We start from the raw sequence: 20,338 nt of genomic DNA, 5'->3' as shown, positions 1-20,338 counted from the left end.
ATTTTAATTGAAATAAATTCTGATGATACTGAAATTCAGAAATGATAGGATGCTAGTTTGGAGCCAGAAGAGAGTTGAAAAGGTCAAGAATAGTCATCCTGGGCAATGTGATGAGGAATCAACCATGAAGTGATATTGATGAACAGCATTGACAATGGAAATGAAGTAAAATCAAGTGATAGTATAGGGGCTGAGTTAATACTATTCCATTAGATTCTTTATCCCTTAAGTCTGCTCATTATGGGAAACAGGTGATACAGAGGTGATAGAGTTTTAAAAGCAGACATGAGAGACATCAAAGGAGTCAGGAATTTCAGATAGTAATTGAGCTAGGTGAAGCTGGTGAGTATTGGGATAAAAGGAAATCCAGGTAAAACATGGGGAAAGACTTAATGAAGGTGGGGAGGCACCTACAAAAGATTAAAGGAAGCTGTTAGAGGTTTCATGTCTCAAGTGTGAGATTAATGTACACATGGCAAGTTAGACCCAATTTAGACCCCTTATAGCTGTAAATAGGGCAAGGTAGTAAGATGCTGGCCCTATGTTGGCTGGTACATCAAATAATATTTTAAAAATCCCCTCTTGAACATATAAGTTTAGAGGAGCATTCAGCCTTTTATTTAGCTCTCTGGTTTTATTTCTTTTTTGTATACTCCACATATCCAGAATTGTGTGTGTGGATCATTCTTTGCATTTGAATTTAGTTTTATGTTTTAAGTTCTGATTGGTGCATCGTAATTATACATAATAGAGGGATTCAGTATACCATATTCATACAAGTGCATAACATAATTTGATCAGTCACATTCCCTGGTATCTATTTAAATCAATAGTTCTTGTGAGAATGAGTATGTGTGTATATGCAGGTGTGTCATAAAGAACAGAGTGGAAAGTTGAATGGAACTATGAAAAATAATCTGAGGGACTTATAGGGACAGAAGTGCTAAAATTCAAGGGAAATTCCTGAAAACTCCCACCACAGCATTTTTATCTATTTCACTGTATCTGTCTCTATAATTTATTGACATAGGATGTGGCAATATATATAATATTAAATGTCTTTGACTACTGTATATTCAATTATTTGCCATATTCTCTCCATTCTTCTCCATTTATCTCATTGTTAAAATTCAATCTGTTTGTGGAAAAGTATTGCCTATTCATTCACTCATACATTTAATAATTTGTTCAACACTATTGAAGAAATAGTGACTCAGTGCTGGACACTGGGGCTAAGGAGTTTCCCACCCTTATGATTTCTACAATTACAGAGAGGAAAAGGAAGTCAATAAATGAATAAGATCATTTTAGATAGTAATAAATACAATGAAGAAAGTAAAAGTTTTAGGCGTGGGGGAAGATTGGCCACATTAGGAAGCTGAGGAATAAATGAGAAGAGTGAGCCATGTAAATATAATGAGAATTTTTGTTTTTGGTAGAGAACACCAAAGGAAAAATTCCTAATTACTAATGAGTAGGCATGTTTGAGGAACAGAAAACTGGTGTGGTTGCAGAATGATTACATAAGAGGAAGGAGGAAGATGATAATGATGGAAATATCAAATGGTGCTGCACAATAGAGGGATTTGAAGTTGAGCGTAAAGAATTTGTATCTTATTCTAAGGATGACCTGGAAGTCACTGGATAGCATAGGGGAAAGTCAAGGGAATAAAAGTTTGCAAACAAAGGAGGAAAAATCTTCCAGAAGCTGTCAAAGGCTGTAGGAAGCCTTTGGGAAAAATCTTTTAAAATTGTTAAAGATGTGGGCATTTTTTTCTTTGCCATAGGGCTTTGTAACAAATGTCAACTGTGATGGTTCAGCAAGTCACTTTTGGAAGGTGGTTTTATTATAGTGTTGTTGCTTAGTAGATGTCAGTGTGGTGTCAGTGACAGCAACCCTCTCTGAGGATCCTTTGCTGGTCTCTTGCAATCTTACTTAGAACATGATGATTCTTCTACTAGGGAACGAAAATAAAAATGACACCACCCTTCCCTCATACCAGTCTCATAAAACTAGAACCTAATGACATTTATCCTAAGTTTAATTTTATAGCATGCAGTTGTCACTGGAAGGTTGAACCCTGACTCAGGCTATATGGAGCTATGTGATTGATTGTGAGTTGTAGAATAAAATGACTTGTGTCATTTTTGACTGAAATAATTAATTACCAATGTAAGACTCTCCAGAGCATCATGTTTAAAATGTTTATTAAGTAATTTTTCTGGTTTCATTTTTAGAAAAAGACAAACACTTCCTGGTCAATTATCACAAACTTCAGGTGAAAGGTAAATTAACCAACAATTCCAGGAGGTGAAGTAGGCATAAAATTTACTGTAATTTTACATGAGTTGAAGTTGTGCACACTTTATTCCAATATAAAAGTATACTGTCCATCCATCGATGGTGATCTTTCTGAAATGGAAAATAGATATTTGAGTCTATTGTACAAAATGTCAAGAATAATTAAAAATATTTAACTTGTTTATTTAAAACCTCAAGCAGACCACATGTTATGCTGAAATTCATTTATTAAACTAGTATTATATAAATTCTAAGAACAGATGAGTTAAAGAAATCCTGTAGGAAAGTACCATATGAGGTGCTAAAATATGCAAGGTACTATGTTTCTGCACACTTTCTATAAATGCAATGTTGGGTTACTGTGTATGGCTCATTATGATTCTGAAATGCAGATTAAGACCAAGAAAATCATGGAAATGAGTAATTTATAGATATCCCTGTGATTTATTTTCACAAACATACTATGACATAAATTTGGGATTATTATTTTCATTGAAAAGTAGGGCAACACATTTATAAGGCCATTTTCCTTAGGACAAGTGTACTCTTGACAATACTATGGACTAGACTCTAAGTGGGGCACTGGCTTTCATGCTTTTTTTTTTTCCTATAAATTTTTACTTGTTCTTGCTTATTTAGATGTTCTTTCATAATTTTTTTCTGGAAAGCAACATGAAAGCACATTTTTCATGGCCATAGAAATGAACAAGAGTTGACAAACATGTATCTAGGGTCATTAATTTCATATTTTAACTAATTAAACAAATCAACAGTCTTCATAGGACCTAAAAATATAAGAAATATTACCCCCTGAGTACTTAACTTATCTGAAAATGACTGAACAATAATGGAGAGATGGTTGTCTTAGGATTCTTTGGTGACTGCTGGCTTATACTCTCAGGATTTTGGTATGCAACAGTAGGAAGAGCATTTACCATTTTGCAGTGTATCATTAGATCTCAAAAGAGATTAAAAATGGCTTCTGTCATATGGTTACAATAATCTTGGTAAAATCCTGATGCCACCATCTACCTCATTTGGAGAAATGAAGATATAGATCTTGCAGAAACACTTAAATAGAGAAGTCCTGCAGGCTGGATAATCTGAAACACATGTTCCCCATAACGGATGAATTATAAGAAGAGTCTGTAATGCAGACCATCTTGTTCATTGGGTATGATCGATGCTGCTTATTAGCTTGACTTAATGTGAGATGAGGTTTTGATGCAAGTATGTGAGCATTGTTTCACTGATACACATGAGGTGATAAAATATTTGCAACAGTGATTAGATATTTAAAATGAGGTTCACTAATAAGAGTTTTTGTTTTCCTTTTTGGGAGGGGTGCATCAGGGATTGAACTCAGGGGCACTGGATCACTGAGTCATATCCCCAGCCCTATTTTATTTAGAGATAGGATCTCACTGACTTTCTTAGTGCCTTGCCATTGCTGAGGCTTGCTTTAAACTTGTAATCCTCCTGTCTCAGCCTACCAAGCCCTGGGATTATAGGCACGTGCCAAAGTGCCCGGTTTAGTTTTATTTCTTGAGTTGGCATAAAAGAAATAATTATATGAACCAATAACCTCCTAAACAAAACATATAATTAGAACATACTTGCTTTATGCCATAGTTTTCTGTGATTAATGAACACTTAACCAAATCAGAATGCTGACACTTCAGTGTAGATGATTAATTTATGTGATTTGCAAATCAAAGCAAATCCCTTTTCTTTGAGAATTTATACTTTTGACCTAGAATTATTTAAAATTTAAGATATAATTCAAGAGGAATGTCAAAGTCACTCATTCTATTTGGTTTATTTTTTTAAACCCAAGTATTTTATGTGCCAATTTGATTTCACAATTACTTTCAAATCTTAGTTTTCTTGGAGGTGTTGAGAGAAAAGCTTCTTGCTAATTTTTTTTGTATAGATTTGCCCCCTCAACTGAAGGTTTGGGGATGTTCTATGTAAACACTCATAGGATGCATATTAATATTTTAAGAATATGGAATACTTATCTATCTCAATTTTATGATCTTTTTTGGTGCTCATTTTATAGGAGATCAAGCTAATAATGATTAGAATGCAACTGATGATGATTATCACTAATATGAAAGCAGTACTCATAGAACTATGACCTCAATATTATTTCCTGGAGTACACATTCAATGTCAACTTGAATGAAATATGATGTATACATTTAACTTTTTCTTAATCGTGTGTTCTTTGTGATTTTTGGTAAGTGTATTTGAAATACTGCAGTCAGGAAAGAGAAGATATCAAAATGCCCTCAATCACTGAACAAGATGAACAAAACAATCATAATATTATTGATTATTCAGTCAATAGATAATGAACTAGGGTCTCCTTTAAATTTAGACCATTTTCCTGACCACACACACCATGAAGAGCAATGGTTCAGTCCCTTAGTCCTAAAGATAAGGGAAATGAAAATTCTTCCTAAAATTAAGACTTTCAATGATATCTACCATTTACAGAGAAGCATTCTACCATTTGAAATCTCATTCCCTAATTTAAAGTAGCAAATTAAATTAAATATTATTATTCCCCCCCCCCCCCTTTTGTATGAGGAGATAAAAGAAGTCAAATGGTTCATTCATGGATGATTTTTCTAGTTACTGCCCAGAGTGAGAAAAATGCTGGCCTGGGCCATTTTTCTAATGTGACCCTGTGTTACTTGGGTCAACAGATTATCATCATGGGCATTTTAAACAATTTGAGTCATTTTTAAATTAGGCTATTGAGATTCAACTAACATGTACTGAGTACCAGTTCTGAACTAGGTCCAGTGCCCAAGCAGATGTATGACCTTATTTGCGTTATTCAAATTCAGCACAAATACAGTCAACTTTTTCTCCACTAGTTTTTGTCAATACATAACCTGAGATGGAATCCCATACCTCATCTTTGCAGTGCCTACCCTTTTTGAAGCTAACAGAGGTTATTTTCTATTTTAATGAGTGTTTTTTTCTGAACCTGGGAACTCCCCCCCCCCATCTTTACCTGTTTGAAGGCATCCCAGCAGATGTGCATGTTTCTAAAGGTAAAAAATTGCTTATCTACTTAACAGAGGGAGTAGAGATCATGACTATCAATGGTTATATGTTGTGTGTCAAATTAGATTTTCCCCACACTTGCGAAGCAGTAATGAGAATATATTTTAGTTTTAAAACATAAAAAAGACTTTGCTTTGAAAGATTTTACCAAGAGCAAGTAATTTTTTTCTTGGTATTTACACACATCATCTGGTATTCAGTTTTTTCTTTCTACTCTTTCACCTCACTTGCTCTAACTCATTAGAGAGCTAATTGTCTTTGTAATTCCAAATTAAGGAGTACTTAGTGAAACAAAGACATTACCTTTGCCAGGTGTTTGGGAGGACAAAATTCAGTCTTCAGTAAAAGTCAGTAGATGTTTCTTCTGATCAATATTAGTCCTTTCTGTCTTCATTCTGCTTTGATTTTGTATTGTTCAGTGAAGAATCAGAGACCAGGCTACAGGGCATATGGTGTTACCCAAAATCAAGAAAACAGTTAAAAATTGAGTATCTTGGAACACAGACTAAAATAAAACAAGATATTTAAATGGAGATTGAAGTGAACTTACCAGTTTTCCCTTTCTTCTTGAAGATGATGTGACCTGTCATGGGGTTGACATTCAGCAGAACTTCTACTTGGAGCTTGGCTCTTAGTGAAACATTAGGATTATTAAAAATGGGCCATACAACATGAATATGCTCTATAAGACCTTATGTTCCAGGCTTCACAAAATACTACTCAATACTTAGAAATCATAGTAGAACAATCTAGATGATAGTCACAGGAAACAGAACGTATTCAGAAAAAAAAAAAAAAAACAGGTCAGGTTTTACATGTGGTTGGCAATTGGGTAGTTGTGTCTATACAAAGTATATGAAAAGTGAATAAATAGGATGATTTTTTTTTTCAAACAAACAAATGAATACAAGTTCCTTTCAATATTTTGCTTATGTAATATTGGTGTGGTTGAAACCATCCTGCTTAATATTAAAGGCTGTTTTATTTTTATGACTCATGATATAATTTACCTATTTACAGATAGGAAACAAATACCACAGTGTTGGAAGAACTGTAGCAGCTGGAATGAAGGTCAGGCACTTTTTAAAACACCTGGGAGTTTTGTTCTTGCCTCATAATTGTGGGGTTTGCAAGAAAGTTTAAAAAGTGAAAGAACAAAAAGCGATCATTCAGAAAGAGTGCTGTTATTTACAGGTGCTTAATATTTCCAAAGCTGTCTTTTCCAGAAGTGACTTTTTTCCCCTGTTGAAGCCCAAGGCATCTACATAAAAAGCTCTACAATATTCCTGAAAAAACATCTGAATTTGATATTTCAGATTATTGGCAGACATGGGGTCAGAAGTCCTGAAAGTAAGGTTAGTAACTATTCAGATCAAGATGTAGATAGAAAGTGGTGACAAATACTGTTGTCTGTGATCACATGGACTAGGTACTTTAGAGGATTAGAGAATGTGAGGCCTCCTTACAGGTAGATGGGCATGAAAAAGTGTTGCATTGCAAACTGATATAGAGTGACTGTTCTTCTCTTCTTGGCTTAGCAAATGATCGCATGTCCTGTAAGATTCTGCCAGCCTTTCATCCTCTTGATAAAAATTCCCTGACATCTAGGCAAAGCTTGTCACTCCCTCCTGGTTTCTTACTGCACTCCTTCCTTCCTTTGTGCCCTCCTCCCTCTTTCCCTCTATTTCTTACTTTCCTTCCAAGGTTATTAATATTTCAGGAATTTATAATGTATCAGGAACTGAGTGAGTCTAGTGGACACAATGTTGAAGAAGTGAAAATGACCTGACAATTGACAGTGAAAGAAATACAGTAATTCAAAACATTAGCTCAAAGCCAGCCCATCTGGACTCTCCTCCCTGTTCTCCTGTCAGGGTGACATTCCATAAGTTCCTGAACCTCTTTGTGTCTTGATTTCTTTACCTGCAGATTGAAACTAAAAGTAGTACCTCTCTCACACTGTGTCTATATAATGTGCTAAATGGATAAAATGAAATACTTCATACTAGAGTCTTTAACACAGGGCTTAACATAAAGGAGGAACTTAGTAAAGGTTAGCCGAATTTTAAAATAATTATTACTCATAGGGCTTATGTCAGAGAGCAAACCATGTTGTGCATACACAGGTAAGGGCACTCCTCACATTATGTTGTAAAAAGACATGTTCCTCCCTAGTATAAGTTGTTCATGGTTAGCTTGTTCTTTTAGCACTCTACCTGCCACACATTGAATGCTCAATGAATGGTTGATGAATAGGTACTGAATGAAGGAAGAATGAGTGAGGTTCAGTTAATACAATCTGCCAAAGGTCACACTGGTAAGAGTAATAGGGGTGTCTGTCTGACTTTAAATCCTTTGATTTTCTTAAGATAATGCCTTGCCATTACACATTATCGCTTGCCTCTCCACCTGCTGTAATCTGGTTATTCCACCCATTAGTCCATGGACCTTAACGTTGCTGAGTTCATCAATGACTTCAGAATTACTGTATTCAGAGGTATATATTATTTCTCATTTTGCTTGTTTTAAATTCTGTTGCACTGAAATTATCTTCACTTCGTTTCAATGACATGAGTTACTTGAATTTTCCTCATAGTATCTGTCATTGGCAGCTGTTTCACAATCTCATTTGTAAATCCCTCCTCCTCTCCATCATAATTTAGTACTTCCTGGAATTTCATTCCCAGCATTCCCCCCTTCTTTTTCACATGCTATCTTTGTCATTTCATCCCCTTCTGACTCTAATATGCCGTCAGTGCTCAAATCTGCATATCAACTCCAATGTTTCTCTTCTGACCTCCACAGGCACAAACCTATTTGCTTATGAAGATTTGTCTCTGGAGAGCCTTAACTTAAATGCTGTTCATTTACTGAGCATCCACTTCTCTCAGTATCTTCCTGAGTACATGAATCTGATCATGAGTGATCATGACTAAGTGATCACTTTTATTGGGGTGGGGCATGTAGTTTATTATATAAACCAGGACAGCTTTTGGAGTGAGGATACCTCATAACCAAATACTCAGACACTCTAGGTATGACTTGTAACTGCCTTGGTCTGACCTAAGTAGGTGATCTGTCACCCACCTCCACTGACCATCGAAGCATCACAACTGGCATTCATCTTTGCTTCCTCTTTCTCATTTATCATGGTCAGTGGGTTGCCAGGTTCTGTAGACCTTTTCTCTGTACTATCTTTTGGGTCCATATGTCCTTTCCCCTCTCCCTTATTTTCTTTTCCTTGACCCTTGTTATTTCTTGTCAGGATTACTGTGCAGTGCCCATCTTGGGCTATTAGCAAGCTACTGGCCTCTAAAGTACTCTCTGAGGTTTCCCAAAGTATCTTCCTTTAGTGCATATCTGATCACATTCCTTTCCTGATTGGTCCTTTTCTGAATGTAAGTTTTAGCATAAAAGTTCCTTCTCATGGCATTGGAAAGCACTGATACCTAATTCTATCTCACCGTTTTTTCTTCTTGCACCCTAGAATTGTCCTGGTATGATGCAGACACTGACTAAACAAATGAATGAAATCTACACAACAAGAATTTGCCTCAAGTTTATATAAATGGGAAGTGACAGTATGATGTAAAACCTCATGGTAAGAATTTTTCTCAAAATGAGTAATATCACAATCCTTGTTTCAAAATAACAAAATACTACCATCAAGAAACTTTAGAAAATCTGTCAGTCAATGCAAATATCAGTGTTCAAAAGAGAGGTTGGCTTCTAGCAGGCACTCAATATTTGCTGAGCGAATTAAATGCAAAAGATTCAGGCTTCATCAGTGGGTTGCCTGGATGCAATGACAATTCATTTATTTGCACTTACTGTATTTGCAGATATTTACATATGCGCATGCAAACTACTTTGATCATTTTGGTCATTCAGGTCATTTTAGTTAACTGTAACTTTAATAATCCAACTAAAAGTGGTGAAGAGAATCCAAATAACTAATTATCAAAAAATGTTACCTTTTTTGTCATTTGTTAGTAAGTTCTAAATAAGCAAACAACAACATAAAAAGTATAAGACAAATGAAACTAAATTGCCATTCAATGTCTAAAAGAAATTTTATAGTTGCCAAGCAAACCAGTTTATGTAGAAAAAGCCTAAGCTAGTAAAAGAAGTGATTTGTATAAGCTATTTAAGTTACCTTATCAAATTCTTGTGTATAAGTGAACTAATACTTCACAGTGGTACAGGATATTCCAATAAGACATTGCACTAAGGAGATGAAATTTCCTTTAAGAGGGAGATGCCTCTATTTTAAAATATTTTGTTATTTTGTTCTTTGGTGCTGGGGATCAACCCCAGGACCTTACACATGCCAGGCAAGTGCTCTACTCCTGAGTCACATCCCCAGTCATATTATAAAAAAATTTTAGACAGTGAGTTCTTGGGACTCGTGACGCACCAGATCTCTGGGTGACTGCCTGGTGGAGAAAGAGGTGCGTGGTGGGTCACTTGGACTTAGAGCGACTGCACGGAACAACAGGTGGCTGCAGGAGGAAAAGGCGTGTGGCGGGTCACTGGGACTCAGAGCGATTGTAAGGGGCTCCAGGTGGCTGCTCAGAGGAGGGGCCGCATAGCCAGGCGAAAAGTGCAGAGCAGGGTCCTAGACAGCTTCTTGGTGGAAGAGCCCCACAGACAAACTGAGGGGCGGAGCAAAGGCTCCAGGACTGCAGGCAGCTTCTCTGAGGAGAGGCAGCCTAAGGAGATTCGTTTGCGAAGGGTGAGGCTTCCAGGCCCAGGAGGTAGGTCCGGGTCCCTGGAACATTGCAGAAGAAGGCTGCCCAGCCCAGGTGGTAGTTGTGAATTGAACGGAACCTCTGGGAGGAAAACCAACCAGCGAGACCTCCCCACCGGGTGACTCCTCCCTGTCGGGTGAGGTTCTCCCAAAAGGACTGTAAAACCAGAGACACAGGCCCAAACGGGTCTTGCATCAGCCCACATCCTACTTCCCTTTTGGATGACCATTCATCAGCAAGTGAAGGTACCTCTGCCCACTAGCAGGGAATATACCCCACCGGAAGGCCACCACCCCTAGGGAGTCAGCTCCCTTGTGGAGCACTGCATTATCAACTTCCTTCAAGATTTCAGGCTACTGAAGACTAAGAGGGGATATAATAGAAATCTTCAGGGATATTATAAGACAATAGAGGAAATCTGCAATATCACAGTGGTCAACTGATACCTGAACAATATGAGAAAACAAGGAAAGAAAATGCTGCAAACAAATCTAGATGTTACATCAATGAAACCCAACGACAGCATGGCAGAAGAAATGACAGAAAGGGAGTTCAGAATGTACATAATTAAAATGCTCAGGGAAGCAAATGACGAGATGCAAGAGCAAATGCAGGCACTGAATGATCGCACCAATCGACAGTTAAAAGAGCAAATACAGGAAGCAAAAGATCATTTCAATAAAGAGTTAGAGATATTGAAAAAAAACCAAACAGAAATCCTTGAAATGAAGGAAACAATAAACCAAATTAAGAACTCCATAGAAAGCATAACCAATAGAATAGAACACCTGGAAGACAGAACATCAGACATTGAAGATAAAATATTTAACCTTGAAAACAAAGTTGAACAAACAGAGAAGATGGTAAGAAATCATGAACAGAATCTCCAAGAACTATGGGATATCATGAAGAGGCCAAATTTAAGAATTATTGGAATTGAGGAAGGCTTAGAGAAACAGACCAAAGGAATGAACAATCTATTCAATGAAATACTATCAGAAAATTTCCCAAATCTGAAGAATGAAATGGAAGATCAAGTACAAGAGGCTTATAGGACTCCAAATATACAAAATTACAACAGACCCACACCAAGGCACATTATAATGAAAATGCCCAACATACAAAATAAAGACAGAATTTTAAAGGCCACAAGAGAGAGGAATCAAATTACATTCAGGGGGAAACCAATACGGATATCAGCAGATTTTTCAATCCAGACCCTAAAAGCTAGAAGGGCCTGGAACAACATTTTTCAAGCCCTGAAAGAAAATGGATGCCAACCAAGAATCTTATACCCAGCAAAACTTACCTTCAAATTTGATGATGAAATAAAATCCTTCCATGATAAACAAAAGCTAAAAGAATTTACAAAAAGAAAGCCAGCATTACAGAACATTCTCAGCAAAATATTCCACGAAGAAGAGATGAAAAACAAAGAAACAAATCAGCAATGGGAGGAACTATCCTAAAGGAATTGTCAAATAAAGGAAGAACCAAGTCGTCTCAAAATAAATAAATAAATAAATAAATAAATAAATAAATAAATAAATAAATAAAATGAACCAAATGACCGGGAATACTAATCATATCTCAATAATAACCCTGAATATTAATGGCCTGAACTCATCAATCAAAAGACATAGACTGGCAGATTGGATCAAAAAGAAAGATCCAACAATATGTTGCCTGCAAGAGACTCACCTCGTAGAAAGAGGTACCCATAGACTAAAGGTGAAAGGATGGGGGAAAACATACCATGCACATGGACTCAGCAAAAAAGCTGGGGTATCCATCCTCATTTCAGATAATGTGGACTTCAAGTCAAAACTAGTCAGAAGGGATAAAGAAGGACATTACATACTGCTTAAGGGAACCATAAATCAGCAAGACATAACAATCATAAACATCTATGCCCCAAACAGTGGCTCATCCATGTATGTCAAACAAATCCTTCTCAATTTCAGAAACCAAATAGACCATAACACAATAATACTAGGTGATTTTAACACGCCTCTCTCACCACTGGACAGATCTTCCAGACAAAAATTGAACAAAGAAACCATAGATCTCAATAACACAATCAATAATTTAGACTTAACGGACATTTATAGAATATACCATCCAACCAAGAGCGAATACACTTTCTTCTCAGCAGCACATGGATCCTTCTCTAAAATAGACCATATATTATGCCACAAAGCTAATGTAAGCAAATACAAGAAGATAGAGACACTAGCATGTATTCTATCAGATCATAATGGATTGAAGTTAGAAATAAATGAAAGAGTAAAAAACAGAAGCTACTCCAACACCTGGAGATTAAACAATATGCTATTACATGATGAATGGATAACAGAAGATATTAGGAAGGAAATTAAAAAATTCTTAGAGGTAAATGAGAACAAAGAAACATCATATCAAAATCTTTGGGACACTATGAAAGCAGTACTTAGAGGAAAATTTATTTCAAGGAGCGCATTCAATAAAAGAAGTAAAAATCAACAAATAAACAACCTAACACTACAGCTCAAAGCCCTAGAAAAAGAAGAACAGACCAACACCAAAAGTAGTAGAAGACAGGAAATAGTTAAACTCAGAGCTGAAATCAACGAAATTGAAACAAAAGAAACTATACAAAAAATTGACAAAATAAATAGTTGGTTCTTTGAAAAAATAAACAAAATTGATAAACCCTTAGCCACTCTAACAAAGAGAAGACAAGAGAAAACCCAAATCACCAAAATTCGGAATGAACAAGGAAATATCACAACAGACACGATTGAAATACAAAACATAATTAGAAGCTATTTTGAAAATCTATATTCTAACCAAATAGAAAATTTCGAAGACATCAACAGGTTTCTAGAGACATATGAATTGCCTAAATTGAACGAGGAGGACATACACAATTTAAATAGAACAATTTCAAGTAATGAAGTAGAAGAGGTCATCAAAAGCCTACCAACAAAAAGTCCAGGACCAGATGGGTTCTCAGCCAAGTTCTACAAAATCTTTAAAGAAGAGCTCATTCCAATACTTCTCAAAGTATTCCATGAAATAGAAGAGGAGGGTACCCTCCCAAACTCATTCTATGAAACCAATATTACCCTGATACCCAAGCCAGACAGAGACAAATCGAGGAAAGAAAATTTCAGACCAATATCATTAATGAACATTGACGCAAAAATTCTCAATAAAATTTTAGCAAATCGCATACAAAAATATATTAAAAAGATAGTGCACCACGATCAAGTGGGTTTTATCCCAGGGATGCAAGGTTCGTTCAACATCAGGAAATCAATAAACGTAATTCACCATATTAATAGACTTAAAGTCAAGAATCACATGATTATTTCAATAGATGCAGAAAAAGCATTTGATAAAATACAACACCCCTTCATGCTCAAAACACTAGAAAAAATAGGGATAGTGGGAACATTCCTTAACATTGTAAAGGCCATCTATGCTAAGCCCATGGCTAATATCATTCTAAAAGGTGAAAAACTGAAAGCATTCCCCCTAAAAACTGGAACAAGACAGGGATGCCCTCTTTCACCACTCCTATTCAATATCGTTCTTGAGACTCTAGCCAGAGCAATTAGACAGACCAAGGAAATTAAAGGAATACGAATAGGAAAAGAAGAACTCAAACAATCCCTATTTGCGGATGATATGATTATATACTTAGAGGAACCAGGAAATTCCACCAGAAAACTGTTAGAACTCATAAGTGAATTCAGTAAAGTGGCAGGTTACAAGATCAATGCTCATAAATCCAATGCATTTTTATACATAAGTGAGGAATCCTCAGAAAGAGAAATTATGAAAACTTCCCCATTCACCATAGCATCGAAAAAAATAAAATACTTGGGAATCAATCTCACAAAAGAGGTGAAAGATCTCTACAATGAGAACTACAGAACACTAAAGAAAGATATTAAAGAAAACCTTAGAAGATGGAAAGATCTCCCATGTTCTTGGATAGGCCGAATTAATATTGTCAAAATGGCCATACTACCAAAAGTGCTATACAGATTCAATGCAATCCCAATTAAAATCCCAATGACGCACCTTACAGAAACAGAGCAAGCAATCATGAAATTCATCTGGAAGAATAAGAAACCCAGAATAGCTAAAGCAATCCTTCGCAGGAAAAATGAAGCAGGGGGTATCGCAATACCTGAACTTCAACTTTATTACAAAGCAATAGTAACAAAGACGGCATGGTACTGGTACCAAAATAGACAGGTAGATCAATGGTACAGAATAGAGGACACGGACACAAACCCAAATAAATACAACTTTGTAATACTAGACAAAGGCGCCAAAAATATGCAATGGAGAAAAGATAGCCTCTTCAACAAATGGTGCTGGGAGAATTGGAAATCCATATGCAACAGAATGAAACTAAACCCATATCTTTCACCCTGCACAAAACTCAACTCAAAATGGATTAAGGACCTTGGAATCAGACCAGAGACTCTGCAGATTATAGAAGAAAAAGTAGGTCCTGATCTTCAACATGTCGGGCTAGGACCAGACTTCCTCAACAGGACTCGCATAGCACAAGAAATAAAAGCAAGAATCAATAACTGGGATAGATTCAAACTAAAAAGCTTTCTCTCAGCAAAGGAAACTATCAGTAATGTGAAGAAAGAGCCTACAGAGTGGGAGAATATCTTTGCCAATCATACTTCAGATAGAGCACTAATCTCCAGAATCTATAAAGAACTCAAAAAACTCTACTCCAAGAATTCAAATAATCCAGTCGACAAATGGGCTAAGGAAATGAACAGACACTTCACAGAAGAAGATGTACAAGCAATCAATAAACATATGAAAAAATGCTCAACATCTCTAGTAATAAGAGAAATGCAAATCAAAACCACCCTAAGATTCCATCTCACCCCAATTAGAATGGCGATTATCAAAAATACAAGCAACAGGTGTTGGCGAGGATGTGGGGAGAAAGGTACACTCATACATTGCTGGTGGGGCTGCAAATTAGTGCAGCCACTCTGGAAAGCAGTGTGGAGATTCCTTAGAAAACTTGGAATGGACCCTCCATTTGACCCAGCTATCCCACTCCTTGGCCTATACCCAAAGGACTTAAAATCAGCATACTACAGAAATACAGCCACATCAATGTTCATAGCTGCTCAATTCACAATAGCCAGACTATGGAACCAACCTAGATGCCCTTCAATTGATGAGTGGATAAAGAAACTGTGGTATATATACACAATGGAATATTACTCAGCCATAAAGAATGACAAAATTATGGCATTTGCAGGCAAATGGATGAAATTGGAGAATATCATGCTAAGTGAGATAAGCCAATCTCAAAAAGCCAAAGGACGAATGATATCGCTAATAAGTGGAGGATGACACATAAAGGGGGGGAGGGAAGGGTTAATGTTAGGGTTAAAGTTAGGGTTAGTGAGGGGGGCAAGTATGGAGGAAGAAAGTACTGTATAGAGGGTAAAGAGGGGTGGGAGGGGTGGGGGGAAGGGAAAAAATAACAGAATGAATCAAACAACATTACTCTATGTAAATTTATGAATACACAAATGGTATGCCTTTACGCCATGTACAAACAGAGAAACAACATGTATCCCATTTGTTTACAATAAAAAAAAAAAAGAAAAATATTGGTGTATCTTATACTTGAAGCTGAGAAAATTGTACAAATGAAATCATTAGAAGTTACATGTATTCAAAATGTGGTATGTCAAAATATTATAAATTATACCAAAGTAATTAAATGACATATAATTCTTATTAATGTTTTGTATCAAAAAAAAAGAAAAAAAAATTTTAAAGGTATTATATCAACTGAATAACTTCTATTTTTCCTTAAACTTGACTTATTTGAAAATGTATTTACTATTAATATTAACTAAGATTAAAATTATACAGAAAACATTACTCAGTGTCCTTTGATCTCTAAATACCAAAATATTGGCAAACCCAACTTTGCTTTACATAACTACTATTTTTTTTTTTTTCTTATTTGCAAAAGATTTTCTAGTCCAGGTCATTACTCTACCATATAAAGACCTGTGAAATTTCCAAGTATAATAAGCTTATTTGTATATTAAATAAATATACAATTTGGGAAGGAAAAACTGTGTAAACTGCATCTTTGGAAGATGCTTGTGTAAATACATTTCCATTTTTAAAACTTGGAAGTTTTCAGAAGTGGCCAGGTGCCAAAAGTGGACATGTATATCAAGTTAGAATCTGTGTGGATCACAAGGTTAGTGCTGTGAGATGTGAAGATAGAGAATGTTAATACAGCTTTTGTTCTCAAATCTATTAATATGTTAGAGTTATATTGTTTTCACCAAATTTTAGTTTCTCTTTGTATTTCTGAAACTGACAGTACATGCATCTTTCCAGGGGCTAAATACAGAAAATTTTCAAACATTCCCTTTTTGCTAGTGAGAATCCTAAGAAAAGAGAACTTAAAGAAAATTTGTATAGCATTTAATCATAGGTTACCAAATTTCTAGTCAGGTAGAACCTAGTATCTTTAGATAATTTTCAATTATTTGAAAACAAAAAATCTTTCATAACTAGCTAAAAAGTAAAGTCTCTTTGTCAGCTGGCATTACATTGTCTATTTTGGTAGCTTTATCTGCCTTATCATAGGAAGGTTTGTTTGGAATTAAGATTGAAATATGAGCCTTATTTCAAGACAACAAAATCAGAACATATGACTCATGAAGTAAAATAACAGAATGTGTGTGTGTGTGTGTGTGTGTGTGTGTGTGTAAATTCATAAAAACTTCTGATTTTATAGATGAGAAAACTTCAGTTTTCTGAAATTTATTTCTTCCCTTTACTGAAGTTTTTTTGTTTTTGTTTTTGGTTCTGTAGATGAATACATAATTTAACAGCTATGGAGGCTAACTTCATGTGTATAACCTGTACAGTTGTTGAGGGTCCTGTGCTTTGATTAATATCTTACTATCCTAAAATTCTTAATAATTTTCAAGAAGTGACCTTGAATTTTCATTTTGTACTGAGTCTCTCCAGTTGTGCTTCTGGACCCACAGAAAACTTAAATTTTTTCCCTAGTCTCTTACTATGTCCCTTACAAGACTGAAACTTATCTGGGGGTACTTCTCTGGTGTTTCTCCTCCCACTTACAAAAATGCTCCTCATTCTCTAACAGACTAGAGAAAGTTGAGCCTTTTAGAGGTTAGAGACCTCTTTGGTTTCTTCCTATTTTTGTTCTGAGTGATGAACTTCATGCAGGAAACAGAGCAGGTGCTAAATAAATGGATGAATGAACAGATGAACAGCAATTTATAAAACGAGTACCTGTTGACTTATTTCACTGGCAAAAAGAGTCAAACTTTCAATGGCTTCAAGTTTGTGCTGAAAAGTAACTAGGTGGTTTGGGATAGAATAAAAACAAAATATTCAAGAAAAAAATTCCTAGAGTAAGGAGAATTGAATTGATTGGAAAGGTAAGGAAAATTAGATTGAAGGACAAGTAGAACTCTGCTAGGAATAAGAAGTGATGGGTGGAGTTGGAGGCGGATGGCTAAAAGCAGTTAGATATCCCCCAGTAGGTTGCATCCTGAGGAGGACTCAATCTTTTCAAATTCAATTAAATACATGTTGGAGTCATTTTGTAAGTTGTGATTTAGGAAATAAAAATGGTCGAAGCTTGAAGAAAGGCTATGTACTCAGAGGAAACCTAGAGATTATTGATTCTTCTTTGATTATTCTCAGACTTTCTCGACCTAGTGTTTTGCATTAAGAATAAGAATAATATGAAAAAGGATATATAAAGAGTGAATTTCTTATTGCTGCCTCTGAACAGAATAGAAAGAACTCAAGCTCTGGCTCCCAGTTACCCTAGCTTAGTTAAGACATATTATTCTTTAGACCATGTAAGTTTCCTACCCTTTTATTTGCCTTGGGAAACACATTTCTAACATTGATTTCTGCAAAATAAAATAACAAAAAACTAATACTCCTTTCTCTGAAATCTTTTATATTGTGTTTGATCACTTCTTCTCATATTGCTTGAGAATATCAGTTCTTTACAAATTGTGTATCCCCTTCAGGGAGGTTGTCTCTGGATGGTCTATCTTCCTTTCCCTGGGTAACATGATAAAGTCACCTATAGCATTGTCTACCCTTGCTTTCTTTGTTATTTTATAGCACACTTAAATAAGTACATAAAATTGGGCACAGATATGCAGGTATAGCTTTAATTTCCTTTTATATTCCAGAAAAAAATTCTTGTCAGATATTCATTTGCTCTCTTATGGTTTTTCAGATTGTGTACGGTGCAATGACAGTGCTGGCTCACAGGGTGCAAAGCTTGTGAGAGCAACTGATCTTATGTTTCAGATGATTATTTATGGAAAAATTGGTTTTTAGATAATGATGATAATGGTGGGAAGAGAGGTGAATAAAAGCATGGACATCCATAAGCAAAATAAAGAAAAAGTGTGAATAAGCTTTTAAGGGAAAGATAGCCCAATAGCCCATAAAATACTTTATGGGGAGAGTAGCATGGAGTGCTACTAGACAGGAACACTCAATTCTAAAAAAGCAATGGGGAGGTCATGTCCTCACACATGGCATTCAGTGTGCTGGTGGGGTCAGGTAAAGAAGTGCAGGATTTGGTAACATACACAAAAGAATGTTACGGTCAATATTCAATTGGAAAGAAGACAATAAAAAGGAGCTTCTGACTATCTAGGAGAATATAGATATGTTTCCCTGGTATTTCCATTGAAATAGAATCACAAGAATATGTTCCTTACCAGTCAATTATTTCCATGTACCATCAGCATTGAATGAAGTAAACTGCTGAGACACTCGAACCACAGTATTCTACAGATGGTTGATGGAGTTATCTTTGCTGTTCCCATCTTTCTATGATACTCATTTGAATACTATTTTAAGGACTCTGATGGCTAAAATTATAACATTTATTAAAAAAGCTCAATCTAAAGTGTTGAGCTGTGGTCCTATAGGCCTCCTCTAGAACAGTGCTCTAGTTTACAACCCAGAATGGAGGAGAGGGAGAAAAAAAGTTTGGCAGCGTAAAACTATTTTGAGTGTTTATTTTGAAAGTCAGTATTAAAAACAGTAACATGCTAGCATCTAAGTTCCTTCAATTATTAGATGCTGTTAACTTTAATAATATTGTTAATAATAATAAAGAACCAGAACCCTTAGTTTAGTTTTAAAATCTCCCTAATTTTAAAATTAGTCAGGCAGAAGAAAGCTATTTTTCCTAATTTTAAAAAGTAATGCAAGTATATAATCGAAAATTGGCAACTTGATCAAACTCACTTCAAGGGAAAGCTTGAGCTGAATGCTACATGAATATTCAGACAATAGCAACCTGTTTGAAGTTGCTATTGGGTATAATTCCAAAATTTATGCATTTTATCATCTCTTAGGCATAAAGCCAAAGGCTAAAAGAGCAGAACATGAAAAAGTTGAACCTGAATTATGTTCTAAACCCTGTTGAGTTTAATTTTACTTACAAAGCAGAATGTTAGTTTGCCACTGAAATTTGCCCCTCATAGTCCTGTAAAAATACCTGGTTTCTTGTTATCAGTCTCTAAATTGCGGTATTCATTTGGAAAGCTCCAATTTTAGGAGCATCATTTTAAATTACTAGGCAAGTGCACACAATAAATACACATAATCTAAGACATACTGCAGCAGGAGAAGGCAATTCTATAAATTAGAGTGCTGGGGGCTTTGCAGTTCCAGGAGCCTTCTAACTTCAGAAGGCACTAGGGGAAATTTTTAGCGGAATGAAATGTACTGAAAGGATGAGCACTTTAAATAGTTGGTGTTTTATAATGTAATACAATACACATTCTTGATGTAAATTTGGAGAAAAGATCAAAACTGCTTTCTGAACAGAAACACACAAAAACTAATAAGTGCTATTCAGATACACACTTTTTTAAAAGCATTTTTCTTGAACCAGTAATTGATGTACTACCAAAAATCAACCATTCAGAGATACAATGAAGAGATGATGAAGTTCACCATATACCTTATGTCTACCATACAAGGTTTTTGGAATAACTCTTAAAAATAATTCTAAACTACTCCAGATGTATATAAAGTCAGTTAAACTAAAAGACAATTTCTTACAATAGATTATGAAGTTGTTACTTGTAGCAAGGTGCAAAGAATCTGAGCATGCGATA

General features: G+C 35.6%; 1 protein-coding gene across 1 annotated transcript in view; it reads right to left on the bottom strand.

Annotated features, from left to right (window-relative positions):
* The window catches only part of CNTN5 (contactin 5), a 1,212,510-nt gene that overhangs the window by 79,500 nt on the left and 1,112,672 nt on the right, over nt 1–20,338 (bottom strand). The gene's annotated exons all lie outside the window — the stretch shown is intronic.

This window comes from Sciurus vulgaris, assembly GCF_902686455.1.
Source record: "Sciurus vulgaris genome assembly, chromosome: 11".
NCBI lineage: Eukaryota > Metazoa > Chordata > Mammalia > Rodentia > Sciuridae > Sciurus > Sciurus vulgaris.
The sequence above is the reverse complement of the archived record's forward strand: the minus strand, read 5'-3'. Positions and strand labels throughout refer to the sequence as shown.